The following is a 21320-nucleotide window of genomic DNA, read 5'->3' on the forward strand; positions in this document are numbered from 1 at the left end:
ACTGAGCTCTAAGTGTTATTTCTTAATTGCGTTATTTTTTATCCAATTAGCGTCCTTTTGAGCTTACCCATTTGTAGGGAAAACACTTATCAAATATCATATTGACCAATTAGGTGAATCTTGAAGGGAACTAGTTTGCCTTGATTGCTTCACTATGTATATGGTAAGAAGTAAAAAATTGATAGTACTGTGGATTTTACCGCATGGCATAGCTTTTGATGAAGGCTCCACAGCATCTTTCCTCAAATATTTCGCCATAAGCTCTACAACCTCGCATCACAAATGAGATTTTGCATTAAAAAAAGTATGGATGTAAAAATTTCCACATTATAATAAAAACGGAGCAAGATGCATTTTGTGCATTTGCAATGCTTGTGCCAAAAAAAAAAAACCCACACATATGTATGGTGTGGAGCTGGCACAGTTCTCCACATTTATAAAGATACCGTAAGGAATGTGCCCTTCCCCCGCCACTTGTATCCCCTCCAGTGTTGAAGGGGGACTTATGCTTCTCCTTCAGTGTTGGAGGGACTTTTTATTGTAGAATATCATAATTGTACAAGGAAGAACTCATTACTGATGTTTAATAAAGACATGTATCATTCCACATTGCCATGTCTTGTTCTATTGTCCGTGTGTCCCTTTGTTGGGCATAACAAGTTGTTGTCACCTTCATCTGAAATCTTTTCAACAAAAATGATATAAATTCATTGCTTTATTGTATACATGATGTAATCTAAGAACTTTGACATCACATAGAGGAAATCAAAACACAAAATATGAGTGTACCTTTGCTATTCGTCATCTGCATGAAGCACAATGCTGGATGGATCGGTTGCCAGACCTCTCTTGCGTCGTTGCATCACCTTCCCACCATTATGTGTTGCTCGACTTTTGCCAACATGTTGACTCTCACATTCACTTTTTCTATCATGCATACCAAAACCTACATTACTTTTGATGTCCGTGGTCTTACAGTAGGTTGAATCTTTTGGATGGTTCCTGGTTGCCCTTGTGGAGAAAATCTTGCAATCAGGAGAGAGGCCATCGTTTCGTGTCCACCGAAAACTACCCCTTTGGGCCAAATCTTGCAATCGGTGCATTCTAGCTCCGGATGGGAAGCTTTTTGAGAAGTTTTGGTGCTCTCTAAACTGCACCACATGCTTTCAAGATGCACGCGTACGTGATTGCATCAGGAGAGAGGCCCTCGATTTGCATCGACTAAAAACAACCTAAAGATTTATGCCCTACTCCTCTTTTGCATATCCCACAATTGATACACTCCAAGAGATGATGTTCCGGACAGGAAGCTCCTCAAGCACTTTTTGTGCTTTCTGAAGTGCACCACATTTGGCATACATATCGAGAAAGGCATGCCAAGCATGACATTTTTTGCAACAACCCTCGGACTAACAATATCATAAGTGAATTTCTAAAGTGCACCACATTTAGCAAACATGTCAACCTAGGCATTCCCAAGAATGACATCTTTTTCAACATTTCCCGAATAACAATATCAGTGTGAATTTTTATGCACATATCAGCAACTTGTGTAGAGCCACATGCCTTCAAGATGCACGCGTATGTGAGTGCATCAGGAGAGAGGCCATCACTTTGCATCCGCTAAAAACAACCTAGAGATTTTTGGTCCTGCTCATGTTGCACATATCCCGTAATCAATGCACTCCAAGAGACCACATTCCAGACATAAATGTCCTCAAGTACTTTCTGTGCTCCCTAAAGTACAACAGATTTGGCCTACATATCGACAAAGGCATCGCGAAGCACAATAGTTTTTTGCAACAACCCGAGACTAACCATATCAGAGTGAATTTTGAAGTCCACATCAGCATCGTGCATAGAGCCACATCCTTCAAGATGCACGTGTAGGTGATTTCATCTGGACAAAGGCCCTCACTTTGCATCCACTGAACATAGCCTAGAGCTTTTTGGCCCTGCTCTTGTGGTGCATATCTTGCAATCAGTGATTGACATACATATCGACCAAGGCAGTGCAAAGTATGACATCATTTTTCAATAGCCTTTAACTAACAATACAATTGTGATTTTTTGTGCCCACATCAGCATCTTGCGTAGAGCCACATGCTTTCAAGATGCATACGTAGCTGATTGCATCTGGAGAGAGGCCCTCGCTTCGCATATGCTGAAAACAGACTGGAGTTTTTTGGCCCTACCCTGTGTGGAGAATCCTTCAATCAGTGCATTGTCCAAACTCTGGACAAAAAGCTCCTTGAGCACTTTTTGTGCTCTCTTAAGGGCACCACATTTAGCAAACACGTCAACCAAGGCATTGTGCACGATACCCTTTTTCAACAACCCTTGACTAACAATATGAGCAAGAATTTTCATGCCCATATCAGTATCTTGCATAGAACCACGTGCCTTCTAGATGCACGCGTATATGATTGCACCTAGAGAGAAGTCCTTGCTTTGCATTGGTCGCTGGAATCAGCCTGGAGCTCTCTGGCCCTGCTTCTGTTGTGCATATCCCGTAATCAATGCACGACATTCTGGACAGAAGGTCCTCAAGAGCTTTGTGTGCTTTACAAAATGCACCACATTTGGCATACATATCGACCAAGGCCTTGCCAAGCACAACAATCTTTTGCAACAACCCCTCAGTAATAATATCAGAGTAGATTTTTAAGCCCATATCAACATCTTGCGTAGAGTCGCATGCCTTCAAGATGCATGCGTAGGTGATTGCATATGGACAGAGGCCCTCGCCTTGCATTAGCATCTGGTGTAGAGCCACATTAACTCATACGTAGGTGATTGCATCTGGAGAGAGGCCCTCACTTCGCATCTGCTGAAAACAGATTAGCACATCTCTTTTCAGCAGCCTTAGACTAACAACATCATTGTGAATTTTTGTGTCTATATCAGCATCTTGTGTAGAGCCACAATGTGCATGCCTTTAAGATGCACGCGTAGGTGATTGCGTCTGGGGATAGGCCCTTGCTACCCACCAGCTGAAAACAACCCACAGCTTCCGAGCCCTGTCTAGGCTTATCCTGCAAAATCAGTGCATTCCACAAGATGAAATCTTGCACGGTAACCTTGTCAAAGACTTGATAGGTGCACCGCACTTGACATACTTACTGACCAACATTTTCCCCAAGTATGCATTTTTTTCAAGTAACTCACTATCTCAAATATCAGCATGAATGCTATTGCCTTGGTACAAAACCTTCTCCTTAGCACAGTCTTTAAGTGAGCTAACAAAAGAAAGACTCGTTCTCTTGCTCTTGAATTTTGCTTGTCTAGCCTTTATTGCTGCTTGCTTGGGGGTGTTGCGAGAGAAAATGGATGTGTGTGGAGCAAGGCATTGCCAAGCACAAAAAATTTTGCAAGAACCCTTTGCTAACAATATCAAAGCAAATATTTAAGCCCATATCAACATCTTGGGTAGAGCCACATGCCTCCATGCATAGGTGATTGCATCTTTGCTAAGCATATCCTGCAATCAGTGTGTTCCACAAGACTACGTCCCATACAGTAAGCGCATCAAACACTTGTTGCGCACTAACAACACTTGACATACATACTGACCAACATTTTTCCAAGTATGCATTCTTTTCAAGTTACCCACTATCGTGAATATCAGCATGAATCCTAGTGCCTTGATACAGAAGGTCAAGATGCATGCGTATGTGATTACATCTAGAGAGAAGCTCTTGCTTTGCATCCATTGAAAATAGCCTTGAGATTTTTGGCCTGCTCTTGTTACACGCATCCCTTAATCAATGCACTCCAAGAGAAAACAATCCGGATAAAAAGCTCCTCGAGCACTTTTTGTGCTTTTTGAAGTGTCCCACATTCAGCATACATATCAAGCAAGGCATAGCAAATCACGAAAGTTTTTTGAAAAAGCAGTGCATTCCAAGAGACGCTGTTTCAAACAAAAAGCTCCTCAAGCACTATTTATGCTTTCTCAAGTGCACCACATTTGGCATACACATTGACCAAGGCAATGCCGAGCACATCGGTTTTCAGTAGCCTCTGACTAACAATATCATAGTGAATATTTGTGTGCATATCAGCATCTTGCGTAGAGCCACAATGCACCTGCCTTTCAAATGCACGTGTAGGTGATTGCATCTGGAGGCAGCAGGCCCTCACTATGCATCAGGTGAAAACAGCCCACAACTTCCTAGCCTTGTCTCGGTTGGGCATATCCTGCAATCAGTGCATTCCACTAGATGACATCTCGCATAGTAACCTCGTCAAATATTTTTTGTGCGGTGCACCACACTTGACATACATATTGACCAACAATTTTCCCAAGTATGCATTCTTTTCAAGTAACCAACCCACTATCGCAAATATCAGCATAACTGTTACTGCCTTGGTACAAAACCTTCTCCTTAGCACAATCTTTAAGTGAGCTCACAAAAGGAAGATTCATCTTGTTACTCTTTATTTTTGCTTGTGTAGCCTTTATTGTTGCTTGCTTGGCGACGTTTCAAGAGAAAATGGATGTGTGTGGAGCAAGAAATTGCCAAGCACAACAATTTTTGCAAAAACCCTTGGTTAACAATATCATAGAAAATATTTAAGCCCATATCAGCATCTTGGGTAGATCCAAATGCCTTTAAGATGCATGCATAGGTGATTGCATATGGACAGAAGCCCTCACTTTGCAATCGCTAAAAACAGCCTAAAGCTTTGTAGCCGTGGCGCTCCTATTGTGCGTATCCTGCAATCACTGCATTCCAAGAGATGCCACTTCGAACAATAAGCTCCTCAAGCACTTTTTGTGCTTTCTGCATACATGCCAAGGTAGTGCCAAGTACACTGTTTTTTCCAACAATGTCAATTATTTTTCCCATATCAGCATCTTGCATAACGCCACATGCCTTCAAGCTACAAGTGTAGATGAATGCATTTGGAGAGCTTCCTTCTCTTTGCATGTGCTGAAAATAGCCCAAAGTTTCATGGCCCTACCGCTATTGGGCAATATCCCGCGATCAAAGCATTCCAAGAGACGACATTCAAGAGAGGAAGCTCGTCAAGCACTTTTTGTAAAAACAGTCTAGAGCTTCCTGCCTTGCCACTATTGAGCATATCCCGCGATCAAAGCATTCCAAGAGATGACATTCTAGACAGGAAGCCCATATAAGCATTTGCATAACGCCACATGCCTTCAAGATACAAGCATAGTTGAATGCATTTGGAGACCTTCCTTCTCTTTGCATGTGCTGAAAATCCCAAAGTTTCCTGGCCCTGCCGCTATTGGGCAATATCCCGTGATCAAGAGACGACATTCCGAAGAGGAAGCTCGTCAAGCACTTTTTGTGAAAACGGTCCAGAGCTTCCTGGCCCTGCCACTATTGAGCATATCCCACAATCAAAGCATTCCAAGAGATGACATTTTGGAGAGGAAGCTCGTCTAGCACTTTTCGTGCTTCATGAAGTACACCACATTTGTCATACATGTTAGCCAAGGCAGTGCCAAGCACTTTTTGTGAAAACAGTTCAGAGCTTCCTGCCACGATCAAAGCATGTTAGCCAAGGCAGTGCCAATAACCTCTCTCTCTTTTGTGAAAACAGTCCAGAGCATATCCCGCAATCAAAGCAATCCAAGAGATGACATTCTGGAGAGGAAGCTCGTCTAGCACTTTTTGTTGCTTCATGAAGTACACCACATTTGTCATACATGTTAGCCAAGGCAGTGCCAAGCACGTCCAGAGCCTCCTGCCGCAATCAAAGCATGTTAGCCAAGGTAGTGCCAATAACCTCTCTCTCTTTTGTGAAAACAGTCCAGAGCATATCCCGCAATCAAAGCAATCCAAGAGATGACATTCTGGAGAGGAAGCTCGTCTAGCACTTTTTGTGCTTCATGAAGTACAAAACATTTGTCATACATGTTAGCCAAGGCAGTGCCAAGCACTTTTTGTGAAAACAGTCCAAAGCTTCCTGCCGCGATCAAAGCATGTTAGCCAAGGCAGTGCCAATAACCTCTCTCTCTTTTGTGAAAACAGTCCAGAGCATATCCCGCAATCAAAGCAATCCAAGAGATGACATTCTGGAGAGGAAGCTCGTCTAGCACTTTTTGTGCTTCATGAAGTACACCACATTTGTCATACATGTTAGCCAAGGCAGTGCCAAGCACTTTTTGTGAAAACAGTTCAGAGCTTCCTGCCGCGATCAAAGCATGTTAGCCAAGGCAGTGCCAATAACCTCTCTCTCTTTCTTCTGCGTTTTAGTGCACAACGCAGCTCTCTCTCTCTCTCTCTCTCTCTCTCTCTCTCTCTCTCTCTCTCTCTGCGCTACCATCTCCTTTTCATGATGTGCTGCGGCCGAGTGCTTTGATCTTCTTGCACCATTGCGTTTTTCGTTATTTCTGTCTGCGTTTTACCATGCGTTTTTTATTTTACAAACTCTCCTATTTTAAGATCCACTTAATTCTAGCTTTGCTGCATTCTTCAAATTGTTATTACATAATCAAGGTAATGAAAGCCTGTGCGTGTGCATGCAAGGAAGACGGAAGGAGAAGAAGAGGAAGAAGATTGGGGGAAACACACTTTGGTTGGCATGAGCTAGCTACGACCTCTCCGACGGCGCCATCGCACCACCTGCAATAGATCTTCCGCCTGTTGGATGCAGATGGTGACGAACACGCACGTCAGTCAGGAGGAGATGCACTCGCTTATCTGCAAGCTAGGCAGAGGTGACGCGGTGACTCAAATGAGCATGGTGCAGCTATCTAGAAATGGCGTGGATTTCCAAGAGGTTGCGAGGGACTTCTCAACACCCCGGTGCTGATGTTGAGGAGGAGCTGGACGAGCTGGTGGCGGATGCTTTCCATGTGTACGACAGCAGTTACGACGACTTCATTTGCGCTTCTGAGCTTGCTGTCGTTTTAGAGGAGCTTGGCCTTCTAATCTCCTCCCCATCCGACAAGGGTGCAACCCATGTGGTACTACATCCATCGCGTAGTCTCATTGATCTACAGATCAGCCATGGCCTAGGGGACTCTTCTAGGGATGAGGCCATGAAGAAAACAAAGGCTTACTCCCTTGACGTATACACCCATTGTTAAGGGTAAGAGTGATTTTACACAATTGTAGAGACCATGAGACCTCGAGAGGAGGACAAGTTGGACCTTGCAATTTTGAGCGCATTGTGTGGGAATAGTACTGAAATAGGTGGCATCCCCCCCCCCCCCAAAACCCAACTGTGCCTTGAAGCAGGAGGATGGCTGCTCCACTGTGCTGGATTTCTTTTTTGTTCTCTCAAGTAGACGTACTAGTATAACTGCTACTAGTTTGCTACAAGCACTGATCGACGTCGAGCAGAGTAACAAATATATACTATCGGGTTTAAGCTCATCATTCTTGCCCGGTTTGAGATCGGGCACTTACAAGATTAATAATGTACTCACTACTTTCTCAGCTCTAGGATGGAATCCTGAATCTGTGGATTACATACGGGCAAAGGGATATTCATGGGGAGCAGTTGGGTCAGGGGACGCAATCATCCCTAACCTCATCCATGTGGTTGAGGATCCCACTCTCCAATGGGGCGTCGATGCTCTGTTTTTCTTGTTTTTTGATGATCAATATGAGCAGATCGTGAATTGCCACCTCCTTGCCACCATTCCGCCGGTTGCTGCTCTCTGCATCTCCAGCACTTGCAATCTTCTTACGTACTCAAGTGCTGAAATAGATCTCAGCAAAGTTTTACTCTGCTCGCCCAACTTCACTCGTCTCTTTGTAGCAATCCCCCACCGGTTTTATTCGGGTTGTCATTTGTCATTTTATAACCTGAAGATGGATATGCAAGAGGCCTTTCAAACCAGCACTTCCAAGCTCCACTCGCTCTTCATTGGGAACATGAAATTTAACCACAACATCTAGACTAGAAAGCTCTAGCAACAGCTCTTGCATCTCACCCTTCCCTCACCTCCTTTACTCTATCTCTTCAGACTGGCACATCGTTCGTCCTTAAAAATCATCGCCGAACTTTTCTGCTCTGCTTTGATCCAGAATAATCCTCAGTTAACCTCCTTGTCTTTTATCTCCACCAAGGATATGAATGAATTAGATGGACAGTTATATAGGCATGACCTGCACCTAATTGATGCCTCCCGAAAGGCAGTTCTTGATAGCCTCAGACAACATGGCACCCTTCACCAAAGTAAGATTTGATGGCACACTGCCTCTCGACGATGACCTTGTAATTTCTGCATAACTCAAGAAGAACACAGAGTGAGCGCAGGTCGCAGACCTCATCGCAATACACAAACAGCTGCAGAGTCACACAATTTCAAAGATCTCATCACCACAGTTGCAGAGCGAACATGCAGATCTGAACACACAGATGTGGCCCATGTTTTATGTGCAGACACACAAACTTTCAAACATCTCATAGTCATAGCTCCAGAGGAAGACAGTCTGAAAGATGTGAACACACAGATGTAGCTCCTGTTTTGTATGCAGACCTGAGTGCAAAGAGTTGTTGTCTCACAATACCCACAAACAGACATGAAACTATTGGTTCAAACATGTTTTTCTAGCAATAAGAGAACAAAAGCGGCAGAGCCATATAGTTACATTCAAAATAAAGGTTATACATCAGCACAACTGATCCAATCAAAGTATGCTGAGTGATGTGTTAGATTGGAAACTTGTTTACAAAAACCTTTGTATAAGTGCCGATCCAGAACACATATCTCAAATATTCATTCTACCAAGGACATTTGAGAACCTGCATGCTATAGCATTCAAACGATTCAACTTCGCTTTAAATGTTGCAATTTCCTTTTGCAGCAGCAAAATTCGTTCCTCTAGCTTCATAACCTGGATGTCAGATATATTGACATTGTAATTGTCGATACGATCTTTGATGCTATGCACCACTTCAACAAGTTCTGAACGAAGTGACCGCCGGATTCTTGATTCCTCACCAAGGAATTCCTTCAAAATCTCGACCAATACATCCTCAATCATGTCAATTTGTGCGTCTTCCAGATGTGTGGATGATTCATCTGGCTGTGTTTCCTCCAATGCCAAGTCCTGCTTGTCGTTTTGGTCTTCCATTGCTTATCTAGACCAATCAATATGCTATGATTACTTCCATCAGCAAACAAAAATAAACAAAACAAAGAATTCAAAGAACTGGAGTATCTCCATACAATCTCACAAGCAGAATAAGTGTACTAAGCAACCGCAGTCACACCAACTACATGGACTAATGGGATATAGTCATCCCCAATCTGTGCATCTTCGACATATACATCCATATTGCAATCATTACCAACAGAAGTTGCTGGGCTGTCACAGATAACCATTATCAAAAACATGTCCGGCCACTAATTATTCTCTATGAAAAGTCAATTTCTTACCTTTGTCTATCTTGCCAACGCGACAAAAACCAATCTGATCATGGATGTGTGCTGCCATATGTGTCATTGTTCACAAAGATATTAACAATGTCTTGGTAGTTAGTAGATGCTGGATGAATCATGCACCTACACAACGCCTTCATTTTACATAATTCCATCCCTCATCCTTGGTACGGAGTTATCCACGATGAAGACGCATAATATTTTCCAGTTTAGATCATTTTAAGTATTGTTGATAAAAAGTCATTACTTACAGGGTGCCGCAGGCTATATTTCCAAAACATCAATGCTCTGTCGAAAATATTTCCCGGCGTTAGGCAGACCTTGTTTTTCACCTCATCAGCACCATATTTAATGTATATAGCTCGATCCCTCGATTCACCTCTTCAATGCTAATATTGTGCATCACTTTCTGGAAGTGCGGTTCGCTAGTCTCCTTCAAACAATACCCTATCATTCCTTCAAAAGTGTGCATTTTTTTGTTGTTTCAGACCCCAACATAGTACCATCCCACCCGCAAGCATTGACTTATCCCACCCTAGATATACTTTGACTTTTCTGTTCACACCAATAAGCGATGTCGCCCACAACCGCACTACCATCTACAGGTGCAAATGAAAAAGAGATCCTCCTCTTTCCACTGCGCACAACCCAGCTAGACTTTCATTCTGAAGAAAATATTCCATCTGCTGCAATAAGCCTACATCTACATCCCCACCACCTATCGGAATAGTAACACTAACCTCCATGACCCTGCTAGCTGGTTTTAATTGTTTCCCCTTCCCTCGCTCTACTTTGCTACGCTTCGGTTTCTTTGAAGCATTTCATTCGTCTACCTCTACTCTATGTCGATCTTCACACTTCAGCCAAGCCATTGCATGCACACATCAACAAGCAGTACAAAACCAACGATGACAAGACACTATGACAGAAAGCATGTGACAAACAATGCCAATGGACAAAACCTCAACAGACACGTACAAAAACAGACAGCAAAAGACTCACAGAACAAAACAGAAAGAGAAGCGTAGCTTACAAGAATGGATGCTACGGTTCGCTTGCGACCGCCACACGCAGAAAATAAGGACCAACCACTCAATAAAATAAAGAGAACCGCACGCTGTCAGCACACTAGATGTCGGGCCATGTCTCGCTGCACGCCCTTGTCGCAACATGTTCTCCATCCTTTGCTCCTTATTTTCGCTTAACTCCCAGCGGATCTCCCCAGATTCGCACTATCTCGACATGCTTCCAAAATTGTGCGGACATACTAGAATGATTTGACTGATAAGCCAGGATTCACAGTTTTTAATGAAACTGATCTCAAAAGATAGCTTGCATCAAGCTCTCCCCAATCCCAAGGACATCCCCAACCATAATTCTAGATATTCTTTATTTAATTACAAGGTGTTCTTGTATAAGACCTCGGTCTGTTATTCGCCCTTTACCCTACTCTTTTAACTATTGATATAATCACTAAATGGTCTATCCGATGAGCCTTGAAATCGAGGTTTGTTACTCGAGTAGGAACCCAAATAACTGGGTGGTTTGTGTGTGTGTGTGTGGGTTTGGGGGGGGGGGGGGGGGGGGGGGGGGGGAGAGAGAGAGAGAGAGAGAGAGAGAGAGAGAGAGAGAGAGGGAAGGAGGGAGGGAGGGATCAGAGATAAATTTCTATTATCATCCTCGAAGGTCAAATATGATTTATGGGATAAAAGATACATGTGATGTAATTTGTGTGGGGCCAATAAGTGATTCTCAATGGTCAAGGATTGTGGCAAAATGAGAATTGCAATGAAAGCCCAAACTGTGGTGGTTGGGAGAGGAAAGTATACCAAGTCTAAGATGACGGGGCCAGTATAGTGGTGGCCCCCAACTTTACACTATGAGAGATCGTGGTGTTTACCGCGGGCCATTACCGCAAAACAAGAGAGAGGAATTCAAAATGAGGAGAGAGAATCCTTTTGATGCTTAAGCGGCACTTTACCGCAAATATTACCGTGTTTATTGCCGCTCACATTACCGCTAAGACAGGCTAGACCCCCTTCCCCCTCCCTCTCCCGCGGGTTCCATTTAAATCCAATACAACTCCTACACTCTCCAGAATGCTTGCTCACTTCACTTAATCTCTCTTTCACTCTAAAAATTCTATACATAAATCATTGAACTCACAACAAAACCATTACAAATACTATTCATAAGCACATAACGAAACATTTGCAAATTAATCATATACTACACCAAGTGAAAGAATGGAGAGCTTTATTAATTCTCATCTTGTATAAGATCTCTACAAGCACTAGGATCCCCATAGTATTTAAATCAATAAAAAAATTTAGAGATTCTTCCTCCTCTCCATCACCTCCTGTAGAATCATCATCGCTTTCTCCCTCTTCCTCCTCCTCAAGATGACTATTTGCAAGGCTTGGCTGACCTTCTTCAACTTCTACTACATCTTCCTCTGCATCTTGTGGTGATGGTATGATGGGATCAATTACTGGCTCAATGTCCATCTCTGTAAAGATATTAGATCTACCCCGCGGTGTGACTGGAATGACATACCAAAGTCTTCTTTGATATATACATGGCACATAAAAGACCTGTACGTCACACACTAAGAATAAGTTGATATACATAACTTAAATTTTTAATTTAAGTTAATTGCATATAGCCTAAAGTACCTGCTCGCAACTACTAGGATACACCAAGTTGTCAGTTTTTCCCCGATGGAATTGGGTGGAATCCACCATAATGAGCCCATTTTCATGTCTTTTGACGTCACCCGCAAACCATCGACACTCAAAGAGGAATTTGTGAAAAGATTTGAAATCCACTTTGATTATTCTCTCTATAGTACCACAATATCTGACCTCATCTGTTGTTGTGTCAAAGTTTCCCATCACGCCACAATCATTAGTGGTCCGACGCTCATCTATCTTGCGGGTGCGAAAATGTCGGCCTTCGGACCAAATGGAGTTGAAAATGAGACCCTACAATCAAAATGCATAAGAGGTTACATCGCATTTTATTATATGATTTGCATACATGCATACATAACATATACACACTCACCTTGCGCAAGCATCCTCGCGCATACTCCCATTCTTTAGGGCTTATTTGTTCTCCTTGTGCTTTGGCATTGGTCATGGCATTATGGATCCACTCTACTTGAATCAAGTCAGGATATTTTGCAAGCTCTTTAGGAAAAGGAGGTGCATGTCTACCTCCATGGGACCTCTTCCATGCATCTCTATCCCTTTCTCTAGCTGCGCGGGCTTCCAAGTACATATTGACCCATTTGGTCATGATAGTGCCATTGAGTAAAGAGTAGTTGTTGACTATGGCATGAAACTCTCTATCCATGACCAAGAGTGATCCTTTTCCACTGGGAATGGTTGAGTGCTTCCTAGGATCCTCTTCTTCACTCCACAGACGAGGCAATGATGGATCCACTGTGATGAGATACTGTGAGACATACACAAATGCCTCTTGCACCACCCAACCTTCTACCATGCTCGCTTGAAAACATTAAAACCACATATTTTTATTAGTAATTTCATAGCGTATAAATGCTATCTATATTGTATTTATTTTGCATACCTCCGGTTGTGACCTCAATCTAACAAAATCCTTTAAAGTCTTCAAGAATCTCTCCAAGAAGAACATCCATCTAGAGTGAACCACCCCACAAATGGCAATCTCCTCAACAAGGTGAAGCAATAGGTGTATTTGGCTAACAAGGATTGTACGTGGGAATGTATCCTCAATAGCACACACTGCCTCTACTGCTAGCTGATGGGCTACTGGTATGGCTTCTACTTCTATCTCCTTGGAGCTCACAAATCTACAAGGCAAACATTATATAGTAGATGAAAAAAAATTCCAAAGTTCATGCATGCACAACATGATATAGTACTTGAAAAAAACCCATTACCTCACAATCTCACTCACTTTGAATATTGCAGCCTTCACCTTAGTGTCCCCATAACCACTAATAGTTATGGGAAGTACAAACTACAAGCAATAAAACATCTTAGTGAATGTCAACCTATATATAAGGACACATAGACACCACAAACTGTTCTACTCTTACCTGAAGGATTTTATGCCAATCATGGAATTTCAATCCATACAATTGAGTGGAGCCACCCTTTTTGGTTTTTGTGAAAGCACCTTTGAGTGACCACATATATCACGTTGGAGTTCTGATGGATGCAATAACTTGCTTTGTCCGCTCTTGGTCTGCCTTTGACATTATCCACGGTGCTTTTGGGAGAATCATCTTTCCCCGCTCCCCCATGCGGGGAGTGGCTGAAGGGGGGAGACGTCTAATGGCTCTTAAATCTTCCCTAGCACCCAATGAATCCTTCTTGCCAATTATGTGATCCCATATAGCTTGCCCAACATTTTTGAATACATGCATAGGGTCCAATAAGTGCTGAATTTTCAACGAACCCCAATAGGGGAGCGACAAGAAGATTGAGTACCTCGACATACCCTTTGGCAACCCATTGGGAGGCGGTAAGGTACCATGATGCTCCTCCCAATGCTTCGCCCAATCAGCCATGTTCTAATGGAACGGCTGCACTCCATTGATAGGGGGAGCATATCTACGATGTGAAGGAGGTAGGAAGCGATGGTTGTTGGGATAGATCACCTTCCCAAGAAGAGGAGGTCTCTCTGTCACGAGGGAAGGGCCACAAGTGGGACACGCACTATGTCCAGATGTTGCCAATCCTGCCAAGAGGTAAACAAACTTTACACATGAAACGATAAACCTAAAGCAAAGAGTACAATTAACATGGGCATACTTACCAGATACCTCTCCAAATCCTGGGTAATCATGCATGGTCCACATGAGGATGCACTTGATGACGGCTTTGCGGTCTCGTGGTGGCCGTGAAATTTCAATGACATCTATGCCTCTCCATAGTTCTTGAAGCTCATCAATAAGAGGCTGCAGATATACATCCATGTTTTTTACCTTGTGCTTTCTTGGAATGAGAAGTGATAGTAAAATGTTTCCCTTTTTTGTTGCCTCCCAAAGTAGAATATTGTAGTTTACAACAACCACCGGCCAATTGCTCCATGAAGTAGATCGGTGCCCAAATGGATTCACTCCATCACTAGCTAACCCAATCCTCAAGTGACGAGGCTCATCCCTGAACTCTGGCCATGTGTCCTCTATGTGCTTCCACGCTAGTGAGTCAGTGGGCACTCTCATAATACCATCTGTGGAGCGATTTTTTGCATGCCAACTCAAAAGCTCGCTCGTACCCTTCGATCTAAACATGTGTTGGATGCGAGGGATGAGTGGAAAATGCCTCAAAACTTTACGTGGAATTATGTTGCTCTGCATTCCTTCTTTGAACCCTAGGCTCCCCGCACGATGGACATGTGTCACAATCGGCATGGTCATTACGAAAGAGCACACAATCGTTCACGCAAGCATGAATGCGATCATAATCCATCCCTAATGCGGTCACCACTTCGCGGGCTTTTCGTCTTTTCTCTGACATATGATTGCCAGCTGGCATTATCTTTCCTAGCAATCTATCACAAGAAGAAAGTACATTAGAAGCTAATGTATGCACTCCACAAGCATCCTTCACAATCTATATACATACCTCAAAAGTGCGTCGACACTAGCATTGCTCCATCCAAACATCGCCTGAAGGTTAAGGACTTCGAGAGATGCCCTTAAAATGGAGTAAGAGCATCTATCATATAGTGCGGTGTGTACCGAATCGAGTAGCTCACTCCTCGTTCGCTCGGAAGGTTCTTCGCATGCACACTCTGGTTCATGCTCCTCCTCTCGTGCAAAGAGATCCTCAACCATTCTATGCAAATGGTCGTCTTCTGCATCCACGTAAGGAGATGGGATGTGGTCACTCGGATAAGAGGGAGCAGTAGTACTTGGCTGATTTGATGTGCTTCCTCCCTCTCTAATGGATTCTTGGCGCATGCGCTCTTCCACCCTCCTTTCCCCTCCTCCACCAACCACACGCCAATGAGGGGTGACGTCAATAGCCGCTACAATTCGCGGATCGTTTGTTTTCATCCGTGCACGCTTGCGAGGATCGTCCCATATATAGTCCATAATCTTCTACATGGCTCAAGCATATCCGTCGAAGTCGAGCAATGGCGCAATTGCACCGCACGCATGGGCATGGTAATCGCTCGGCCAACCACCGTGATCTATCCGGTTCAGTGGACGGGCCAAAATCATCCCAAGCAACCTACATTAATAAATTACATACACTAATTAAAATCAAATTACCAAAGAATGTTAATAAAATATCAGTAAAAAGTAAAAATTAAACTTTTAGGTAAAAATGTCATTTTCAAAGTACTAGGAATACTTTCATTTTATATATATTTTATAAAAAACATAGTACCAATAGATTTTGAGGATCAATAGTAATAATGTCAGAACGTGGCCATCTGTTTATATGGCCCGAATTTGCGCCGCTTTAATAGGTGCGGTAATAAGTGCGGTAAGACACGCGATAATGCTCGCGATAATAGGAGCGAAAAAACAAATTTCAAATTTTTTTATAAATAGGGGCACCCGCGTGCCCCGCGAAGTTCAAAGCCCTAAAATTCGAATTTCATCGTCTTCTCCACAGAAGCCGAGAGCGCGAACCTCACAACCTTGAGGTCTACCTCCATCTCTACTCTTCTACTCTCCACCATCTCTACTCTTCCACTCTCCTACCCTCTCCCAACAAGCGCTTCAATTCTATGTAAGTTTTGTTGTTATGTTTTTTGAGTTTTTCACACGCATACACACACACATGCATACACACACACACGCATACACACATGCATACACTCATATACACACATGCACACACATGCATACACATGCATACACAAACACTAATTAGTGCACGTGTACGTTCTTTACACACTAACACATGCATACACTCATACACACGCATGCACACACATGCATACACATGCATACACACACACTAATTAGTGCACGTGTACGTTCCTTACACACTAACACATGCATACACTCATACACACGCATGCACACACACTAATTACACAAACTAATTAGTGCACGTGTACGTTCTTTACACACTAATTAGTGCATGTGTTCTTTACACACACTAATTAGTGTGTGCATTATTCTAATGCACACACTAATTAGTGTAAGTAAAGACACACCAAAACTTAAATTTGTTAATTATTAGTTACTTGAAAAATCTAAACTTGTTAGATTTATCAAATTTGTTAAATTTATTACTTGCATAACCTAATATGTTAAATTTGGGATTGGCCATGCACACACTAATTAGTGTGTGATTAGTGTGTGCATTGGCCAATGTGATTGGTCAATGTACACACTAATTAGTGTGTGATTAGTGTGTGCATTGGTCAATGAGATTGTCCAATTCACACACTAATTAGTATGTGTTAACACACACTAATTTTTGTGTGATTAGTGTGTGCATTGGCCAATGTGATTGGTCAATGCACACACTAATTAGTTTGTGATTAGTGTGTGCATTGGTCAATTGGATTGGCCAATACACACATTATTTAGTGTGTGATTAGTGTGTGTACAAGCCAATTGGATTGGCCAATACACACACTATTTAGTGTGTGATTAGTGTGTGCATTGACCAATGGAATTGGCCAATGCACACACTAATTAGTGTGTGCACACACTAATTAGTGTATGTTAAAACACACTAATTAGTGTGTGCACAAGCCAATTACACAAGCCAATGCACACACTAATTAGTGTATGTTAACACACACTAATCAGTGTGTGCACAAGCCAATTACACAAGCCAATGCACACACTAATTAGTGTATGTTAACACACACTAATTAGTGTGTGCACAAGCCAATTACACAAGCCAATGCACACACTAATTAGTGTGTGCACGCACTAATGCACACACTAATTAGTGTATATATGTTAACACACACTAATTAGTGTGTGCACAATTCAATGCACACACTAATTAGTGTGTGCACAAACCAATGCACACACTAATTAGTGTATGTTAACACACACTAATTAGTGTGTGCACAAGCCAATTAAACAAGCCAACACTAAAACACACACTAATTATGTTAAATTAAACAACAATCAACACAAAAACAGAAACATACCTCCATGATTAAGTCGTAGGTGACGTATTAGGCCCCAATGACCGTCCAAGTGATCGCGCAATCGATCACACTAATCATAAACACAATAATCTCTTATTAGTCAATACACACACTAATATCTTATTAGCACTCAAGGCTTTGCAAGACTCTTTTATAGGTTGTAGACACACATTGGATTCTTTCCACATTGGATTCTTTCAACATTGGATACTATAGAGAATCCAATGTTAAAAAATCCAATGTTTGAAAAAAATCAATGTGTAAATTTTTAATCATATATTCAAATTTTATACCCTAGTTTAATCTTTGTCGTAATAAATGCAGACCATGTCTTCTTCTTCCACACCACGCTTTTGCAGCATTGAGTATTTCATGGCAGACAGGATGTCATATCCCGACGCTCTCTCTACCTATCATTCACAGTCGTCGCCTCAGCAGTCATCATCAGGGTTCGGCTGGTTTCGGGACGCTCTAGGTGGGTCCACTGCCGTACCTGTGACCGATCCAGATGTGGAGAGGGCATTGCGTCTTCGGGCTGAGTGGTTAGGTTCACAGCAGACCCTTATGCAGCGCTATTCACCGACGCAACTAGCAGCTTTTGGATTATCAGAGGTCTCTACTCCGATTGGTGGCACTCCATACCTGCAGAGTTTTCCAGCTACAACTCCAGGTTCAACTTTTCCTTCACAGGGTCCGACGCCACGGGCGTCCACCTATCCATCACCTATCCAACCTTCTGCCCCAGATTCACGTCGGCGCTCTTCTGGCAGTCAGCGTCAGGACAGCTCGCGCGTTAGCACCGGTCAGGAAATGTCCATGATGTGGAGTGGGAGACCGCTATGGGCGAGAAAGAGGACGAAAGGGAAACGGGTGCGAGGATGTATACGCGTCAAGTTGAGGCCAGATCCCATCAGACTCCTACGCATTATGGTTCGGGAGGAAAAACGGCTTGGAAAGACAAATATGTAAGTAAAAATATTAGTTTTATTGTAAAAAATCTAATGTTTTTCATTTAATTAATTGGTTGCTATTTTTTGTCAGTATAACATTACCATGAGTCGCCCGACCAGAGATGTGTAGAGATATAGAGAGAACCATACCGAGTATCAAACTTGGTGTTGGTTGTTTGAAAATCAAATGATCTCTCGAGAGGAGTTCGAAAATGCGTGCAGAAGTCTGCAACATGTAAGTTTAATCTTATCTAAATAATCAAATTTAAATAACAAAGTGTTAATTGTTTCTTTTTTATGGTTTTGCAGAGTCAAGGAGTTCCATGTGAAATGCCGCCAACTCCTCCATGAGCATCCTCTATTTTGTATACACGGGCCCCGTTTGCCCTATCCCACATGACCATACTCTATTTTGTATACGCGGGGTTTTTTTGCCCTTTATGTAAATGCAATACTTATCATTTTTTGGCTCAATACCTCCCCCAATTGTAATTCCACTTATGTAAATGAAATTATCAATCTTTTTTTGGCTCAATGTATTGTCCAATTGTGATATTTTGTTGTAATTAATAATAATTTTGTAAAATAACTAAAATCAATAAAAAAATAGATGACCTTTTGGATGGTCCTACAAAGGACAATCCAAACGGCCATCTGTTTTTTTATAATAAATCCCGCCGCGGTAATGCTCGCGATAATTCAATAGCGGTAAAGTTTGCGGGTATCTGTGCAGCAAAAGGCGCGGTAATGTTCGCGGAAATATTGCCACATCCATTATCGCAGAAGTTACCGCTAGACCATAACCGCAAACTTTGCCGCAGTATTTTCCGCGTACGGGAATTTTTATATTTCAAGTTTGTTTGTTTTTTTGCGGTAATGTGAGCGATAATACCGCGCATATGTTATAGTGGTAGCGCGCTTGACCACGAATAATAAAACACTTAGCTTCATAATCACACAACTGCTGCAATAGGCCGATTTGTTGAGGTGCACACCTTGCTACACTCTGAATGTGAGTTCAAAGATGAACTTTTACTAGCCCTCACTTTCCACAGTACTCTACGGTGCTAATTTTGCAAAGCAAATGTGTGCTAGCAACAAAGTTGAGAGCAGATCTTTTCCTATGTGCTTTATCATATCGGAGCATAGGCAAAAGTACAGGTGACTTGGCTCGTTCCTTTGGGATGGAGGAATCCACTCGCTTTCCATATCGTGCCATAGTACTGGCCACTCTACCTTAGATCATGGTTGAAAATGTGAGGGAAGCAAGTTGGGATGTGAGAAAAAGTTGAGTACTCTAGTATTATGTAGTCCTTAAACTCTCAAACTTGTATTGACCATATTAAAGTGCTATGGGGCTCTTCTCCATTGCCCCAAGTACAAAACCATGTTCTTTGTAGAGAGAGAGAGAGAGAGAGAGAGAGAGAGAGAGAGAGAGAGAGAGAGAGAGAGAGAAAGAAAGAAAGGCATCTACACTCTAAAAAGTGGACACAACAAAGGAAGCATCCATTATCACTCAGCACAAAAATAGATATAATTTTGTCAACATTCCCTATCATCAATGTGCATCTTCACTTATAGGTTGTCTCTTGCCTCACATTTAAATAGGGCATAATTGGTAGTTTTTTATGTGTGAGGGTTGCATGCTTTTCTTAATAGCTTGTAAGTTCTCTTTGTTTTTTGGATCAGGTTACCATTGTCGTCTATGACATCTGCTTCATACTAAAAAAGAAAAAAATAATCTCTCTCTCTCTCTCTCTCTCTCTCACTCACTCACTCACACACACACACACACACACACACACACACACATGTGCTCATAGGCACTTCACTTCTCTCTCTCTCACACACACACACACATGTGCTCATAGGCGCTTCACTTCTTCTCTCAAGGCTATCACATAATCTATGTCATGTGACATGCAGACCTTCAAATTCGGGAGTCTGGGGGCAGAGCATCTACACCATTCATTTGGCCTCCTTCCTCTTGCATAATTTCACCTGCACCTGTCAAATGTGTGCCAAGTCGATACCTGGAATATTGTGGAGTATCTGCCAACCACAGAATCCTTTCTCAACGCTCGTAATATCAACTGCAATTTCTTGATCTTTGCCAAGTGAGAAGCTAGAATTTCTAGTTCCATTTGTCATCCACGTGTGCAGTCCAAGCATACTCCGTCTTCCCAGGTGATAGTTTTTGGCTCCCTCCCCCCAACTTTGACGGTTGAGAAAGGACCTGCAGTGGCTCCGGCCTCTCCGATCGCCGTTTTACGAGGAAAGGACATGCATTTCCTTTCCCTACCCCATCAAACTCATACAAAAGCAACGGCAATCAGTTTGAGGCATTCATATGTTGAACGATTTTTGCAAAAATATGTCTCTTTCTTTTCTTAGCTTAATTCATCTCTCTCTCTCTCTCTCTCTCTCTCTCTCTCTCTCTCTCTCTCTCTCTCTCTCTCCATTGACCATATTAGCTTTCTAGAGAAGAATTATGACTCCATACCAATTTGTTTTGGCACTTTAGACAAAATGCATGTCCAAAGTGGGCAACCTGATGAAGTACATAAACATTTTTTGAAAACCCTATCAACCAACATATCATTGAAAAGATCTTAGAAAGTAGGTTCTAAATCCCCAAACTCCGACAAAGTTGGAGTTGATTTGTAGAAGTGATGGCCTCTCCACTCGAGCTGAATTGTGGAGAGAGATTCCATTTATAAAACGGAATTGTCACATCAAAAAATAGAATCTTCTAGAATATAAGAAATCTGATGGCATGCTATATATCAATGGATAGATCTTGATGAATACATTCTAAATCCAAAAGTTTCGACAATTTTTTATTTCATTTGTAAAAGTTTTATCGT

This window comes from Adiantum capillus-veneris, chromosome 1 (assembly GCF_014529385.1).
Source record: "Adiantum capillus-veneris isolate H3 chromosome 1, ASM1452938v2, whole genome shotgun sequence".
NCBI lineage: Eukaryota > Viridiplantae > Streptophyta > Polypodiopsida > Polypodiales > Pteridaceae > Adiantum > Adiantum capillus-veneris.